Source organism: Pelodiscus sinensis, chromosome 31, assembly GCF_049634645.1.
Source record: "Pelodiscus sinensis isolate JC-2024 chromosome 31, ASM4963464v1, whole genome shotgun sequence".
Lineage (NCBI taxonomy): Eukaryota > Metazoa > Chordata > Testudines > Trionychidae > Pelodiscus > Pelodiscus sinensis.
The window spans coordinates 3674395-3689834 of NC_134741.1; the positions used below are offsets into that span (position 1 = coordinate 3674395).

General features: G+C 52.3%; 2 non-coding genes across 2 annotated transcripts; one reads left to right on the forward strand and one right to left on the reverse strand.

Moving 5' to 3' along the window:
- Window positions 1-10761: 10761 nt before the first annotated feature.
- TRNAT-UGU (transfer RNA threonine (anticodon UGU)) lies at window positions 10762-10841 on the forward strand. The gene is given in 2 exon segments: window positions 10762-10799; window positions 10806-10841. It is a non-coding gene; the product is annotated as a tRNA-Thr (tRNA).
- A 2765-nt stretch (window positions 10842-13606) lies between these two features.
- On the reverse strand, window positions 13607-13688 carry TRNAS-AGA (transfer RNA serine (anticodon AGA)). Its single transcript has one exon. It is a non-coding gene; the product is annotated as a tRNA-Ser (tRNA).
- Between the last annotated feature and the right edge of the window lie 1752 nt (window positions 13689-15440).

A 15440-nucleotide genomic window follows, 5' to 3' on the forward strand; every position in this document is an offset into this window, starting at 1 on the left:
ACTATCTTTTTAGTGTAGACATACCGTGGGTGTGTTGGGAGTGGAGTTCAAGTTCAAACCTCTCCACAGAGCAGAAATCCATGTTAGGGGCAAGAAAGAGCCTTGTGTCAGGCGGTGGAGAACACTTGGCTCCTGTTATGCTGTGATGGGATATTAGGAAGCTTTTTGCACATAGTCTGGCTAGCTCAGTTGGTAGAGCTTTTAATTTCAGGGTCATGGGTTCAAGCCCCATGCTGGGCAGTCCCCTTCTTTAACTCAACTTCTCAGTCTACAAGCAATTCCCCCTCAGCTTTCACCAGGGTTTTAGAAAGAAAAAGTGTAGTCCTGGGCTCCAGCTTTAGTAGAACCAAAGAGAGAACCAACTGCAATTTCCATCTTCTGAGGGAAAGGGAAGAGGATTTCCTTCTCCTCCGTTCTAGCCACATCAGCCCAGGGAGGAGAAAAAAAATAACCCTCCGCCCGCTGATTGTCCCCTGTCAGCTTCTGTAGCTTCACCTCTTTCCACAGTAGCTCCAGCTTTGAGCTACAAATCTCAAGGGGCTGGTGAGGAAATGAGGAGCTGGCAGCTCGGGTTAGTCGCTTCCCTGAGAACAAGAGGTGGAGTGTTCACAAGGTGCATTCCCCTCCCCCGCAGAGCAGGGTGTTAGAAATGGCTGGGAACAGAACAGTCAGCCAAGTTCCACTAGCAAAGTGTGTTTCTGTGGTGTAGTGGCACAGCTCACACATGGCAGTATGGCAGAACATCTTGTGAAAGAAGCCGTGAGTGTAGACATAGCCTTGGTGAGGGTGCTTCACAGTTGCCATCTCCTGTTGTTCAGGCCCCTCCTTAGTAGAGGCTGCTGTTAGGGGCAGATGGCATGAGGGGTGGGGTTGCTTAAAACCTCAGGTGTCCTCAGTGAGAGCCAAGGGGCCTACTCTCCTATCAGGCCTAGGAGTCAGACAGAGCATAGCCTGAGGATAAGAACTCCTACCAAAGGCAGAGGCTCCAGAGGAGGGAGGGGCTAATTATTTGCTGGGGAAAACTGACAGAAAATCCCCAGGCTGGGAAGACACAGTGCTGCCAGGGAGGGGCCTCACTGCTAGTCGCTGTTCCTGTTCCAGGAGCGGAGAAGGTGCGTGCACCTGTGTGTGTGTGAGCCACATGGCACCTGTGGCCTCTTGCTGAGGGGGGGGCTCCCTAGGCTCCATAGCTCCTTCTGTGGAGGGGTGGAGGGACCCCTGGTCTGGTATTTCCTGCTGGGGAGAAGTAGAGGCCCCAAGCCCTATAGCTCCTGCTGGTGGGGACCCTGACCCCTCATCTCCTGACACAATTTCAGTTTTTCCCTGGTGGGATGCTTCAGACAGGAGGGATGTCGATGCCAACACACTGGCCCAGCCTGGGCCGGCAGTGACACTTTTTATGCATGCAGGGAAATGCCCCAGCTTGTCCCCATCACAGAGCTGCTGCCACTCTGCTCTTTCCAACTCTTCTCTCCACTCAGCCTTTTCCTAAACCAGCAGTTCCATGGGTGGCCAGGGGAGGCCTCTTCTGTGTCCCAGAAGCACACAGGAAAATATGATCAGAGGCATCCAAAAGGCATCACTGGGAGTCTAACCCAGGATCACCTGTTTACTAGGCAAGGGGCTTTAGCTAGTTAACCCATGGCACTCTCTTGAAGCACCTTACTGAAACTGTTCCATTGCATGGTCCCAGACAACACCTTTGACTCCCAAAGTGCAGCCATTCCCCATTTCCCTCCCGCCCTGGCAGTGTCTGTTTCCCTGGGCACAGAAGGCTACAGCTCAGTGGGCAGAGGCTGTAACATGCACATCTCCCCCAGCCGCTGAGACTGCAGAGATGGCCTTAAGGTTTAGCACAGTTGAGGGGAGGGAAAAGTGCAGAAAACTTTGATCATCTGGCTTGTAAACCCCTGGTTCTCAGGGTTTGGGTTGGAGTCCCAGATGGGGGCCCGGCCTGCTTTTGTTTGGTCTCTTCCTGAGGGCACAGAATTAACAAGAGAGAATTCCTTCCCTGGCAGCAATCTGAGTTGGCCAAAGGGTTAAGTTTACGTACAAGCAAGACAAGCATCTGTGGTGTAGTCGTCATTGTGTTTGCTTAATATTCGGCAAGTCTTTAATTCAAAGCCAGGTAGAAACACAGGCTGGTCAGGTGTCCCTTCTAATGAGACAGGAATGTTCTACTGTGAGACAGGGGTTTCAGTGCTTGTGTAGCTTGTTGCCCTACTCAGGCTTGTGCAGAGGTGTCCTAGAAGCTCTGGTTGAAGGTTCTTTCACAGGTGAGTTTTCTTCTTGCTGGTCTCCATCTTGGACCCCAGTTTATATAGTGAAAATTGAGCCCTGCTTAGCAATATCTTAACCAATTATTTTAGTATAATTTTGCTAACCAGTCATAAGATACTATTGTGATTTACCTAACCAATCGTACTCCACCACCTTAGTAGATTTACATCTAGCAAAATTAATTTTACAGCAGACAGAAACAGATCCAAACCAGACAGCAACTACACAGACAAACAATAGGAAAGGGAGGACAATAATCATAGAATGCCCATTGCACAACCACAACTATCGGTAAGCAGTTTCTTGCCAGTCAAAATGGTGTTTAAGTTTTCTCTACCCATCTTGAGATCTGTTTCTTAGCTGGTACCAGTGGGTGCCATTAGGACAGGATCCCCTTCTCACAGCCTAGTGTGACACTATTTCAGTGTCATTTAGCTGGAATGTGAGTATGTGACTCCAGGCTTTACAGCTAATTGCTGCTGCTCTTGAGTCTGGCTGCAGAAGAAGGCTTTAGTTTAGACCTACTGAATAGCTACAGGCCTTCCAATAGAGCTACAGAGAAACCATATTGTTACAGATGACCTTTCCAGGCCAAAGATAGAAGGAAACCTTCAGAGGTGTTTCTAGACCAAGGTTCATTCAAGTGGTTTGTTTTTTTGTGGACCTGCCCCTATCGCACCCCTAGAAACTCTGGAACAAAGAAGACACATGAGAAGAACCCAATTTTCTTCCTTTTGCTGAGACATGGATGGATCTAGCTCAGGTTTCACTCAGGGGATCCGTCTGCATGTGAAGTACCTGTGACAGCACCTGTACTCCTCTGCCCCTCATCAGCAATGCCATGTACTTGGGGGAGAAGTTGCCCTGAGACTTTCAGAAGGGACAACCTGGACAAAGTTGCATTGTTCAGGCACCCTTTGATAGCTTAGCTGGTAGAGCGGAGGACTGTAGTGTGTGTTTGGCAAATTATCCTTACGTTGCTGGTTCAACTTTGGCTTGAAGGAGCCATTCTTTTCCCCCCAGAGTGGCCTTAGCAGAAAGCAACCAAGGTGGTTTCCTTGGGTCCATGTCTTCAGAACCCAGCACTTCAATTGACAGAAAGATTGTGGGGAGGAGCTGCCAATCATATTTCTTGGGCTGCGCAGGTTTTGTCCACACACAAAAGTTCTTTTGGAACAATGGCCGTTATTCCACAACAACAATGCAAGAGTCTACACAGCAATTCCGTTGTTTTGAAATAATTCTGAAGTAACAGGCCGCTTATTCCGACTTCTGCAAACCTCATTCTACGAAGAATAACGCCTGTTCCAAATTAGCAATTTCAAAATAAGGCCTGTGTACATGCACCACTGCTGCTAGTTTGAACTAGCCCCTTCCCGGGGACATTCTAACTTATTCTTCTGAGACAGCTCGTCTACACTGGGGAGCCTGCCTCGGACTATTCTGAGGTTTCCCTGCAGTGTAGACGTGCTAGTTTGAAATAAACTATTTTGGAATCACTATTCGAGACCAGCTTATGCCAAAATAAATGTGCCATGTAGTCGTAGCCAGAGAGATGAAGCAGCAGGAGGGAAGCCAGGAGTCCAGAGGCCAGCCAGAAAACTGAGTGTCCCTGATGCCCATGCATAGCTCAGCAGATAGGTCCCATGGTGTAAGGCGCAGCACTCAGGACTTTGAATCCTGCAATGTGAATTCAAATCTCAGTGGGACCTGCTGGTTTGAGCTTGTTATTGTGAGGTTCTTCACACTGCATGGTTATATCTATGCTGCAGGCTTTTTGCACAAGAATGGCAATTCTTGTGCAAAAACTAGCGGAGTGTTTACCCTGCATGTGCATTCTTGCACAAGAAAATGTACAGTAAACCATTGGAAAAGAGGGCTTCTTGCACAAGAAGGCAGTGTGCACAGGCAAGAGGGATTTCTTGTGCCTAAAACAGCCCTTAGAGCTTTCTTGCACAAGAGAGTGTCCACAGATGCTCTTTATAAGGAGATACATCATCTCATAGGGCTGGAGGGAACTTTGAGGGGTTATCTAGTCCAGTCCCCATGCTCATGGCAAGGTGACATGCATACCTGACAAATTTGCCTCAGATGTCTCTAAACAGCTCTTTCAAGGATTAAACTCATAACCCTGGGTTTAGCACACTAAGGCTCAAACCACTGAACTATTCCTTCCTCTTGGATCACGCTGCATGGCAGTGTGGATGTGCTCTTGAGCCGAGAACAGTGCTTCATGTGCACTGGCCTTTTGTTTGGGTGCTGGGAGGGGGGTACCTATGGATAATAGGTGCCAAGGCGCATACAGAGAAGCCAGCTACTGCATCTCTGCAAGTGACTTCAGTTTGCACATCTCGGCTTTTCAGAAAGACTCTCCTCCTCTTCGCGCCTAACACCACTGTTAGTGTTTGCTACTGAGGGGTCCTGTCTGGGGGGAAATGGCAGTTCCACGGGACACTTGTCCAGTGTTCATACATCTCACCGATAACATGGTGAAAAGGAAGCCAAAGAGACTTGAACCTACTAGGAAACATCACAACTACCACATCAGACGGGACTCAAACCCACAATCTCTGGATTAGAAAACCAATGATTTGTCCATTAGGCCACACTAGTGACACCAGAAAAACAGAAATTCCCTCTTTCAAATATACTTTCCTCAACTTTTAGATGACAGATTCAAGGCATTGGAAGGAGCCAGAAACACAGGGAGGGCTGATCACCCCCCTCTGAAAATCAGCTCTCAGGAGGCACCTCCAGCTGTCCCCAGAGTGTAGGTCACCCCACACTAGCCATGGCCGAAACTCAACACCTGGACACCTCAATTTCATTATTCTGACTTCTGTAACTCTCCATCCAGACTAGTGGTCTGAGGAGCCAGGAGGTTTCCAGGCTGCAGACAGACAAGCCCACAGGCAAAGACAAAGCAAAGTCCCAGCCACTTCCTGCTCAGCCCAGCGGGGTCTCTGTGTGGCCCCCAGACCTTTTATTTGCTGTTGCCCAGGTGCAGGGGCCCAGATTCAGCAACACTCACAGGTCCCACAGGAGGGGGCTGGTTTGATGCTTCACCCCTCCGGAGACCCCAAACTCCCCCAGTGCTCTGAGAGCCCAGTTTGCTGAGACCCTCCTCCCCCGCCTGAGACTCTGTTTGCTTGAGACCCCAGGGCCTTCCCTCGGGCTGCCTGGCATGTGGGGACTCAGGTCTAGTGGGGGATTTGCAGAGTCCCACAACAGCTGCTGCCAGGGTGCAGATGTGCACATCTGTTTGTGGTTACTGGGCACCGGCCTGATTGGGTGAGTCCCGGATTCTCTTCCTGCCAGCATGGACAAAGCAGCAGTGAGAGAGGAGCTTCAATAGGTCAGCTGGCAGAGCCAGGGCAGGTGTTCTGAGAGGGGTGGCTCAACGCTGCTCTAAGGAGAGCTCCCTTTTCCTTCTCTGGCTGAAGAGGGGCAGGATTTCTGGCTCGGAGGTGGAGCAGCAGGGCAGAGAGGGCCCAGCTGGGCTCTTCACAGAGGATCCAAAGAAGGGACAAGCCTCAAGAACAGAGGCTTTTGCCAAAGCCTGGGATTGAAGCAGGGACCTTCAGATTTTCAGTCTAACGCTAGCCCCACTGAGCTATTTTGGCACCTCATGTAATTGCCTTCCCGCCTGCCTGACAGCTCTCCAGCCCCCCCAGTATGTCTCCACTGCATGTTGTGCTTCCACAAAAACCTCCCCCTATGCATGTGGCTGGCAGTGGTTGCTAGATGGATCCATTCACATGTAGCTTTACTGAAATCCCCCTCGTTTCTGCCTTGAACCTCCCCCAGCCCAAGGGATGGTGCCCAATAGAACAGTCCCTGTAAGAAATGTGTCACTTTCACCCCTGGGAGCAGCTCAGCCATGCAAAGGGGCTGCCTGGGGCAGGACATTAGCCCTGGAGGGCAGGGGTGGGTGTGGCAGTGACATTATAGGGGCTTTTTCAGCCCTTCAGCTTATTGGCTAAAGGAGGTTGGGAGGAGGTGACCTCACAGAGAGTCCATGACAATGGCCAGGTGGGACAGGCTGCAGGGCAGGGGCCATCTCAGAGCCCCCCCATGGCTTTGCTGCAGGGAGTCTCCTGGACATTTGTTCCTGAGGCCAGAGAGAGAATGGGAGTCACAAGAATGAGTGTGAGGAGGAGCCTTGTTGGAGCCTTCTCCTCCCCCACCTAGAAGACTAACTGACCTAGAAGACAGACATTCCTGTGGCAAAGGGAAGAGTCACCAAAAGGTTCAAAAAGTTGACAGCAGGGGAATTAGCTGAAGTAGTAGAGTGCTTGCTTAGCCTGTGAGAAATACTGGGATGACATTCTCCAATGACCAGCAGGTTCCCTATTTTTTCTTTTTTGCAAGCAGAGGGCCAAGTGGCTGCAGTGGCCCCTCCCTCTTCCTATTCACTCACCTCAAAAGCCACCACGGCTTAGTTCCAAATCTGTAAACCGCATTGCCCGAGGGATAGCGCCTCTTCCGAAATAGCTATTTTGCAATAGCCGGAGTGTGGCTGCTCCATTGCAGCTATTTCGAAATAGCTCCTCCCCAGGGCCATTCAAAGTAATCACTCCCCAGTGCCTCCTGGGGCTCTAAGTCGAGGCTTCCCTGCAGCGTGGACGTGCTACTTTGAAACAAGCTATTGAAAAACAAGCGCACTGTGTAGACGAACCCTGAGAGCTGAGTGAAGCTGTTAGTGTTAGTGTCCCCGCTCCTGGCACAATCCCATTGGCTGGTTTCTGGCCATGTGAAGCACCATCCCCCCTCCACTCAGGCTCTTATTCACCAACCCACATGGCCCCTGCAGCCTGTGTGGGGGCAGGGCAGGCTGCCTGAGAAATGTAGCTGGGCTGCTGGCCGGGAGTGAGCCAGGTAAGTCTCCCAGCCAGAGCCTGCCTCTGGCACCCCAGCCCCTCCCTTCCCTCAACCCACTGGTGCCCCACGTAAACCAAACCCTCTGCCCCCCACCTGACCACACTGAACACACACCCCCCTCCCAGATCCTCCCACGGAGCTGCCATGTCTTCTCCAGAGCCCTTAGGCTGGCACCGGGGAGGCCTGAGTCCAGGCAGTGCCCAGTGGAGCCCTGTGATGGTGGAGGGAAGGACTGGGCTGGTACTTGGGGTGGGGCCGGGGGCTGTTCTGAAAGGCTGCAGGCACTGTTAGACCCTTTTTTCCTTCCTCACCCCAGCGCTGAGCAACACTCAGTGTTGGTCTGAGCATCCCTCCTGCTCTGGGATGTGTCTTTGTGGCAGGAACCTGCCCAGGCAGCTCTCGCAATGAGAGCTGAGTGAAGGGGGAGAAGGCTCCATGACTGTGTGAGAGGGAGGCTCTGCCCTGGCCAGTGGGGAATCGTTGCCTCTCCAAGGGGCCCAGGCCTGGTGGGTCATTTCCCCAGGTTACTGAGTGGGGGCTGGAGCCAGTTCTGGGTTGTCTCCTTCAACAACCAAACTGAACCAATGGATCTTGTGCCAACCTGACTGTGTGCTGGGCTAGTGCTGTATGTGCCACAGAGCTTCCTGCAAGGGCTTGCAAGGGCTGCCTGCATGGTAGAGGGGAGGGGCATTTTGAGTCACCCAGCTCTGGGCCTTCTGAAAATGGCAGGTGCTGTCTTGGCAGTGAGGGAGAGGTGGGAAAGGGGCCCTGAGTGAACCTCTTGGGTCACAGCTGATGTAAGATGAATGAGTAGGCAGTTGTCATGTAAATACTGGGGCTGGTTTCCCTAATGGGGAATTGAACCCCAGCCTCAACAGTGAAAGTGCTGAATCCTAACCACTAGACCATCACAGACACCTACCTATATGGTCTTTCCTTACCTTCACTAGCCTTTCACAGGCCACTTTCTGTCCCCTTCAGGATGGGGGTCCATTTTCCCTTATCCAGAGGGGACAAGAACAGAAACCAAACAGAACAGCAGAACAGCCAGACTGGGCCATGCCAGTTGCCCAACTAGCCCAGGATCCTGTCTCATGACAGCAGCCAATTTCATTGCCAAGTGGGAATCCTCAGAACAGACAATTAAGTGATGCCTCCTGTCGCCCATTCCTAGGTTCTAGAATACACCAGCTAGGGACACCTGCCCTGTGCATCCTGGTTAAATACCATTGATTGACCTTTCCTGCATTAAATTATCCAGTTCTGTTTTGGACCTTCTTGTAGATTTCACCTTCACAACATCCTCTGGCAAGAAGTTCCACTGGGCGCAAAAATGCTTCCTATTGGTTTATTTTTAATTTGGTTACTTAGCAATTTCATTCTGTAACCCAGGATCTTGAGTACGAGAAAAAAAAACTTATTTGCTTTCTTCACCCCTGTCATCATTACACAAAACTCTGTCCCATCGCCCTTTAGTCGTCCCTTTCCCAAGCTGAGAAGAAGAAGTTCCATGAATTCCTGGGAGCTGCTGTTCCAAAGAAGAGGCATTTCCTGTGGAAAAGATGGCCAAGCCCAATCCCCTACACAGAGCCCCAGAAAATACCAATGGACACTAGGCACTTGTAAAGCTCCCTCTTGGGCAGCACTACGGAATGGATCCGTCTGGCCATCGGGCTGACTAACGCTATCAACAGACGAGTCCCAGTGAGACTTCTCAGCCCAAGTGCAGAGACTGTGGAGTCTCCCGCTCCCAGCCCAGTGGCAGAGGGGCAGCGCCATGAGGAGGCAGGTCCGGAGCAGCAGAGACCTTTGAAGGGAACGGAGACGTAAGGTCAGAAGGAAGGAGAACAAGTCACCTCTTCTCAGGTGAGATGTGGTGGGAAACTACCAGATCCAGTGCAAGCTGAGCTCCAAGGGCTGGTTCCTGCCTGGTGGCTCCTTGCAGGGCCTGGCTTGAGAAGCACCAAGGATCCGTGTGTGGCCAGGATAGAGGGAGCAGGAACAAGGGAGGGTATCAAAGTAAGTTGAGGGTGCTGGGTAGGAAGAAAGTGAGGGGAATTGGGTGGCTGGGGTCTGGGCATGATGTTATGTGGCTTTGTGACTCCTTGCAGTGAAAGGGACAGCCACAGTGCCCTGAAGGTGCACAGCCACAGTAGTGGCACTTCCAGGGTGGGTCCTGGACTGTGTGGCCATAGCAACCTGGTCCCAGGCAGGGCACTGCTGAGAAGTCTTAGGCCCAGCCCTGCCTCCTCCTATCTCCGCCTAACCTGTTTAGCTCTCCCACATGCTCCTGAAAGCCAGCACACATGCCATCCATCCCTGCACCAGGAGCAGGCCTTGGAGTCACCAAGGAGAACTGCTGTAAGAGAAGACACCATGTTTTCTACCTGACTTTGAACCAAGGATCTTTCACAGGGTAGGCAAACATGATAACCGCTACACCACAGAAACACACATGCAGAGGAGTGATAGAAATGTAGCCATGTTAGTCTGGTCTACCTGAAACAGAAAACAGGACTAGTCATGTTTTTTGTTTCAGAACCACACACAACACTGCCTTCTGCTGCTGCACTTAAACTTGGGCAAATATTCGGGTGCTAACCCTTTCGCTAACAGAGATTGCTGTTGTTAATTTTGTGCCCTCAGGAAGGAACCAAACTGAAGGAGGCCAGGCTCCCACCTGGGGACTCGAACCAAAACACTAAGACCAAGGGGTTTACAAGCCAAATGATCAATGTTTGCTGCATTTTGCCCTCCCCAAACCTTGCAAAACCTCAAAAGCAACTCTGCAGTCCAGCGGCTGGGGGAGATGTGCATGTTAGAGCCTCTGCCCACTGAGCTGTAGCCTTCTGTGCCCAGGGAGCCAGCTCTGGATGCCCATTGGCAAGTCTCTTGTCTGCATGGGCTGTGCTATGCAGAAGAACAAGAACCACGTCCAGCTGGGGAGGAATGGCCATGCAGAGCGTCCAGTCGCCACTTCCCTGTTTGCTGCACTCGAACTTAGCCCAAGAGCCGAGAAGCTGCTCTCTCCCACCCAGAAACCTCTGGCCTCATCTCTCCCCAGCTTCTTCCTGACCCCTCAGTTGAGTCCTTTCCAGGGGGGAGCTTCTAGGAACCGGCATTCCTGGCTGCAGGGTGGGTTTGGGTCCCCGCAACCTTTGGATCAATGTGAGACATGATCCCAGGGGAACCATCTCCTGGAGCTTCTCCCTGTCCCAAGGAGCTCGGGGCAGGGGATACAGGGCCAGTGTCTGTGCGGTGCCAACATCAGTAACACATGGCAACATTTCTCCTTCCTCTGCTGGACAGGGAGCCAGATCGTTCCCATGAGGCCACATTCAGATGGGGCAAGGTCTGGAGAAGTGAAGCTGTTGATTGGAACAAGCAAGGGGAGCAGAGTATCAACTAGCTGAGAGCCTCAGGCACAGAGCGAAACTTTGACTCTTGCAAGCTGAGTTCAAATCTCAGTGAGACCCTCTGGCTAGGTGTTGGTTTGTGCAAGTCCTTCAGAATTGATCTTCTTGCCCCACTTTTTCAAGTCCACTTTGTGCTTCTTGACTTTTTCAATCTAAGGACTTTGAAGCAGCCTTTGGCAGAGCTGCTCCAGTGGCGCAATGGGTCAGTGCGCAGTACTTGTAGGAGATATGCTGAGGTTGTGAGTTCAAATCTCACCTGGGGCAGTGGTTTTTAGTCCCTGCTGGGCTGGCCTCTTCCAGTGAACAGGCAGGAGAAGGGATCAGTGAAATTTCCCCCTTCACATATTATGGCCTCTTCAGAGTGAATGCTGGGTGGGCAGGATCAGAGGCCAAGTTGCACAGAGAGGGTTCAAAAACCATTGCACAGGGACAACCCAGGTAGGACAGAAAACCATTGCTACAGGGAAGGTTTGAACCCACAACTGTAGCATATCTCTTCTGAGTACTATCTTACACATACTGGGTGCTGACAAGTTGCACCACTAGAGTAGATGTTCAGAATGTTTCTTCAAAGTCCTTAGATTGAAAGAGTCAAGAAACACAAAGTGGAATTGAAGTTTCTGCTGTGCCCTTGTTCTTTCTTTTCACAGGCAGAGCCAGGGGTTCTGCACATCCAGAGACCCCTCCCTCTTCTTCCATGGTCACTGAAAAGCCCCACCTCCAATCTCTGTTACCTCCTGCACCTGGGGCTGAAAGGGACGTGGGCTGAAGGCGGGTCCTGCCCAGCTGCCTTCCCCAGTGGGAGGAGAAAATGCTCATGGAAGGGCTCACACGTTATCCCCAATGCACTCGCCTGTGGGCCTGAATTCTTGCTGCCCCTGGGTGCACCCAAATGCCCCTTCTGGGGGGCAGGCTCCCCAGCTCACACCCCTCCTGTGACACAAAGCTTGCAAAGGGGTTTGAATTTCCTTCATCTCCCCTTGCTGCTGCACTAAAAGAAATCCTGAAACCAGCCCCTTCTCCTGCCACTGGAGAGATGGAAATGGAGCCGTTCCTTGTGGGGAAAGAAGTGGGTGTGTCAGGAGGGGATTTGAGTTCAACCTTCCCCACAGAGCAGAACCCCCCCATTAGGTGCAAGAAAGAGCCTTGAGTCAGGCAGTGGAGAACACTTGGCTTCTGCTACCATGTGATGGTGTGTGAGAACACTTATTGCACAAAACCTGGCTAGCTCAGTTGGTAGAACATGAGATTCTTAATTTCTGGGTCATGGGTTCAAGCCCTATGCTGGGCAATGTCTTTCTTTAACTCACATTCTCAACCTACAAGCAATTCACTTTCAGCTTTCACCGGGGTTTTAGAAAGAAAAAGTCTAGTCCTGGGCTCCAGCTTTAGTAGATGCAGAGAGAGAACCAACTGCAATTTCCATCTTCTGAGGAGAAGGGAAGAGGATTTTCTTCTCAGTTCTAGCCACATCAGCCAGGGAGGAGAAAAAATAACCCTCCGCCTGCTGATTGTCCCCCATCAGCTTCTGTAGCTTCACCTCCTGCCACAGCAGCTCCAGCTTTGAGCTACAAATCTCAAGGGGCTGGTGAGGAAATGAGGAGCTGGCAGCTCGGGTTAGTGGCTTCCCTGAGAACAAGAGGTGGAGTGTTCACAAGGTGCATTCCCCTCCCCTGCAGAGCAGGGTGTTAGAAAGAGCCAGGAACAGAACAGTCAGACAAGTTCCACCAGCCCCAAAGTGTGTTTCTGTGGCGTAGTGGTTATCATGTTTACTTAACACACAAAAGATCCCTGGTTCAAAGCTGGGCATAAACACAGCATCTGCTCTTACTGCTGCCCCTCGGGGTGCCCAGGTAAGCACAGCTGCTGTTGATGTGTGTACCTGGGATGAGCCCAACTCCCATGTGACAGAGAGCAGTGACATCAGCTGAGGAGTGTTGGGATACATTCACATCCCTTGCAGGAGGGAACCACAAGTGAGAAGCACCTGATGCCCACATACCCTAACTCTCCATGGCTGCAGAGGTTGCACTCACAGGATCTCTGGGCGCTGACCCCCTCTGGGAATCACAAGGGCATGTGTTGCTGGCTCTCCTGTCCCAGCAATTGGAGCAAAAGCCCTGCCTTGCCAGCACTAGTCACAGGAGCCTCTGCACCTGCTCCAGGCTTGCGGTTTCCTTTTTCCCAACACTCCTCCCCAATCAGCCTTTTCCTGAACCAGCAATTCCATGGGTGGCCAGAGGAGGCCTCTTCTGTGTCCCAGAAGGACGCAGGAAACATGAGCAAAGGCTACAGCAAGGCACCACTGGGATTTGAAGCCAGGATCACCTGCTTACAAGACAGGCACTTTAGCCAGCTAAACCACAGTGCCCTTTTCAACTACCCAACCAGGGCTGGCTTTTGGGGAGAACAAGCAGGGAGGGGCCACTGGAGCCCCTTACCCCCCTGGCTGTCTCCATGGGGAGTTGGCTCTGCTGAAAGCCCAAGTAGTTGCCTTATCAGTTAGGAAGGGCTCTGTTATCTGTGTTTCCACCTGATTTTTGTAGGCTCCTTTGCCTTCTTCAGGGCTATGTCTACACTGGCAGCTTCTTCACGCAAGAAAATGTCCACACTGCCATGAGCGAGATGTTCTTTTGTGCAAGAGCATCCGTGGCAGCATGGACACTCTCTTCAACAAGAAAGCTCTGGTGGCCATTTTAGCCATCAGGCTTCCTTGTGCAAGAAATTCCTGCCGAGCATCCACACTGCCCTCTTGTGCAAGAGCTCCTGTGCAAGAGGGCTTACACCTGTTAAAAATGAGCGTAGTTCTTATGCAAGTCCTCTATTACCACACCGTACTGTAAATCTTCTTGTGCAAGAGCAGGCGGGCGGTGCGGACGCTTTCCGGAAGAACAGCTGTTCTTGTGCAATAATCCGCCAGTGTAGACGTAGCCCAGGTGTCCCTGTAGATGGGACGGGAGGGTTCTATGCTGTGCCAGGGGTTGGGTAGCTTGTTGCCCTAGCAGCAGGTGTTGGCAAAAGCCAGGTTTCACTGTGAACAGGATTTGAATCTGTGCAGGGAAACCCTAGTGGATTTCTAGTCCAACACCTTAACCACTCAGCCACCACAGCTGTAAGTGCAACAATATCCCAGGGTCAAGGAAACTGGTAACTAATCCCAGTGCCCAGGCCTGACCTCACCTGCCCCACAGAATTCACACGGCAAACCTGGCTCCCAGAGCACAGGGGGAGTTTGGGGGCTCGTTGCTGGGCCGTTGGGTGAAGCATCAAACCAGCCCCCTCCTGTGGGGCCTGTGAGTGTTGCTGACTCTGGGCCTTGTGCCTCGGCAACAGCAAACAAAAGGTCCGGGGGCCACACAGTCGCTCCCTTCAGAGGGGCCCTGTTAGTCTGGAGCTGTGACAGGTTAAATACCAACAAATGGTCCTAGAACCAGAGAACCCGGCCTTGTGTCTGGTGCAAACCACCTTGGTGCTGCTAAGAGACTTGTAGCTCTTGGAGGCAGCCCTGTGTCTTTTCCCTTGTCCTCATTCAAAGGATGGCCTGTTCTGTAAAAGCTGCCCTGGGACTCAGAGAGCAGCTCAAAGATTTGAGCCCACAAGCTTTGAACAACTGACCGGGCTCACACTGCGCACCACAGCTTAGACATGCAACAGACTTTCCATTGCACCACAGAGCCCTGTGCGTAGCCCCCTCCCACATCTCCTCTCTCCGCTTTGCAACGTGGCCATTGCTGGGGTAGGAGGGAGGGTAGAGCCGGGCCAGCGCCTGGGTTGGCTGAGCCAAGTCAATGAGGGTTTGGTTTTATTTTTCCACTTCTCTCCTGTGTTCAGCCCCCAGCTGATTTCTCGGTGGGTCTGCGTCCGCCCAGCTAAGAAATGGTTCCCACCCCTGAGCTGGACCCCAGAGCTGCAGGGAAGCCAGGAGCGCAGGGTGTCGGCTGCCAGCCCAGAGTCCCAGGTGCCCTGAGAGCAGCCTCCCTGCAGGTCCCATGGTGCGTGCTCTGTGGCCAGCATCACAAGCTGCCTGACAACCAGGGCCAATCCCCCGGTGGGGTCTCTGCCCATGGGCACATGAGGGCTCCTTTGGGGGATGGGGCAGCACAACCTACCCCCTGGGGGGCCGAGGCTGGCGTGAGAGGGTTGTGATAAAACAGCATCTGTAAGAAAGCTACGTGTGGGGGTGCAGGCTGGGAGGCTCAGTGCAGTGTGTGGGGCTGACGGAGGAGGGCCGGGGGCCAGGGACGCAGAACCAGGGGGTGGTGTGTGGATACGTGTCTGTTTTGGGCAGGTTCCTCACTCCCACGTCCCAGACACATAATGTGGCACAAAGACCAGCAACGGTCCCTGCACAAAGTGTGTCCCAGGGATAAGCGTTAGCCCGGGAACAAGCATCACCCTGCAGAGGAGACACCCCTGGTACAGAGCCAACAAGCCCAGGAGCCGCCTGCTTAGGATCCCCAGGGGCATTGACACAGACTCCCTGGCACAGGAGAATCCCAACCTCAGTTCTGCCAGCCAGCGGTTTCCCCTCTTCCGCTTCTTGTCAGCTCCCTGCACAACACCTCGCTAGGATGAGTGGGGATAAACCCAGCTGGGCTGTAGAGCTGTTGTTAGGTGGGGAAAGAGAGGGGCCCCCTTGGCCTCCCTGAGCATCTCACACATGTACGAAAACTGCACTCAAAGATCCTCACATGGGTGTCAGAAAGGCCGAGTGGTCTAAGGTGCCAGACTCAAGAGCCTGCCTTTCCTTCAGTTGGGTGTTCTGGTTTCTGAATAGAGTTGTGGGTTCAAATCCCACTCCTGACATGTCTGCTTCTTGATAGCTAGAGAAGTGACCTCATTTCCCTGTCTTCCCCTGCCATT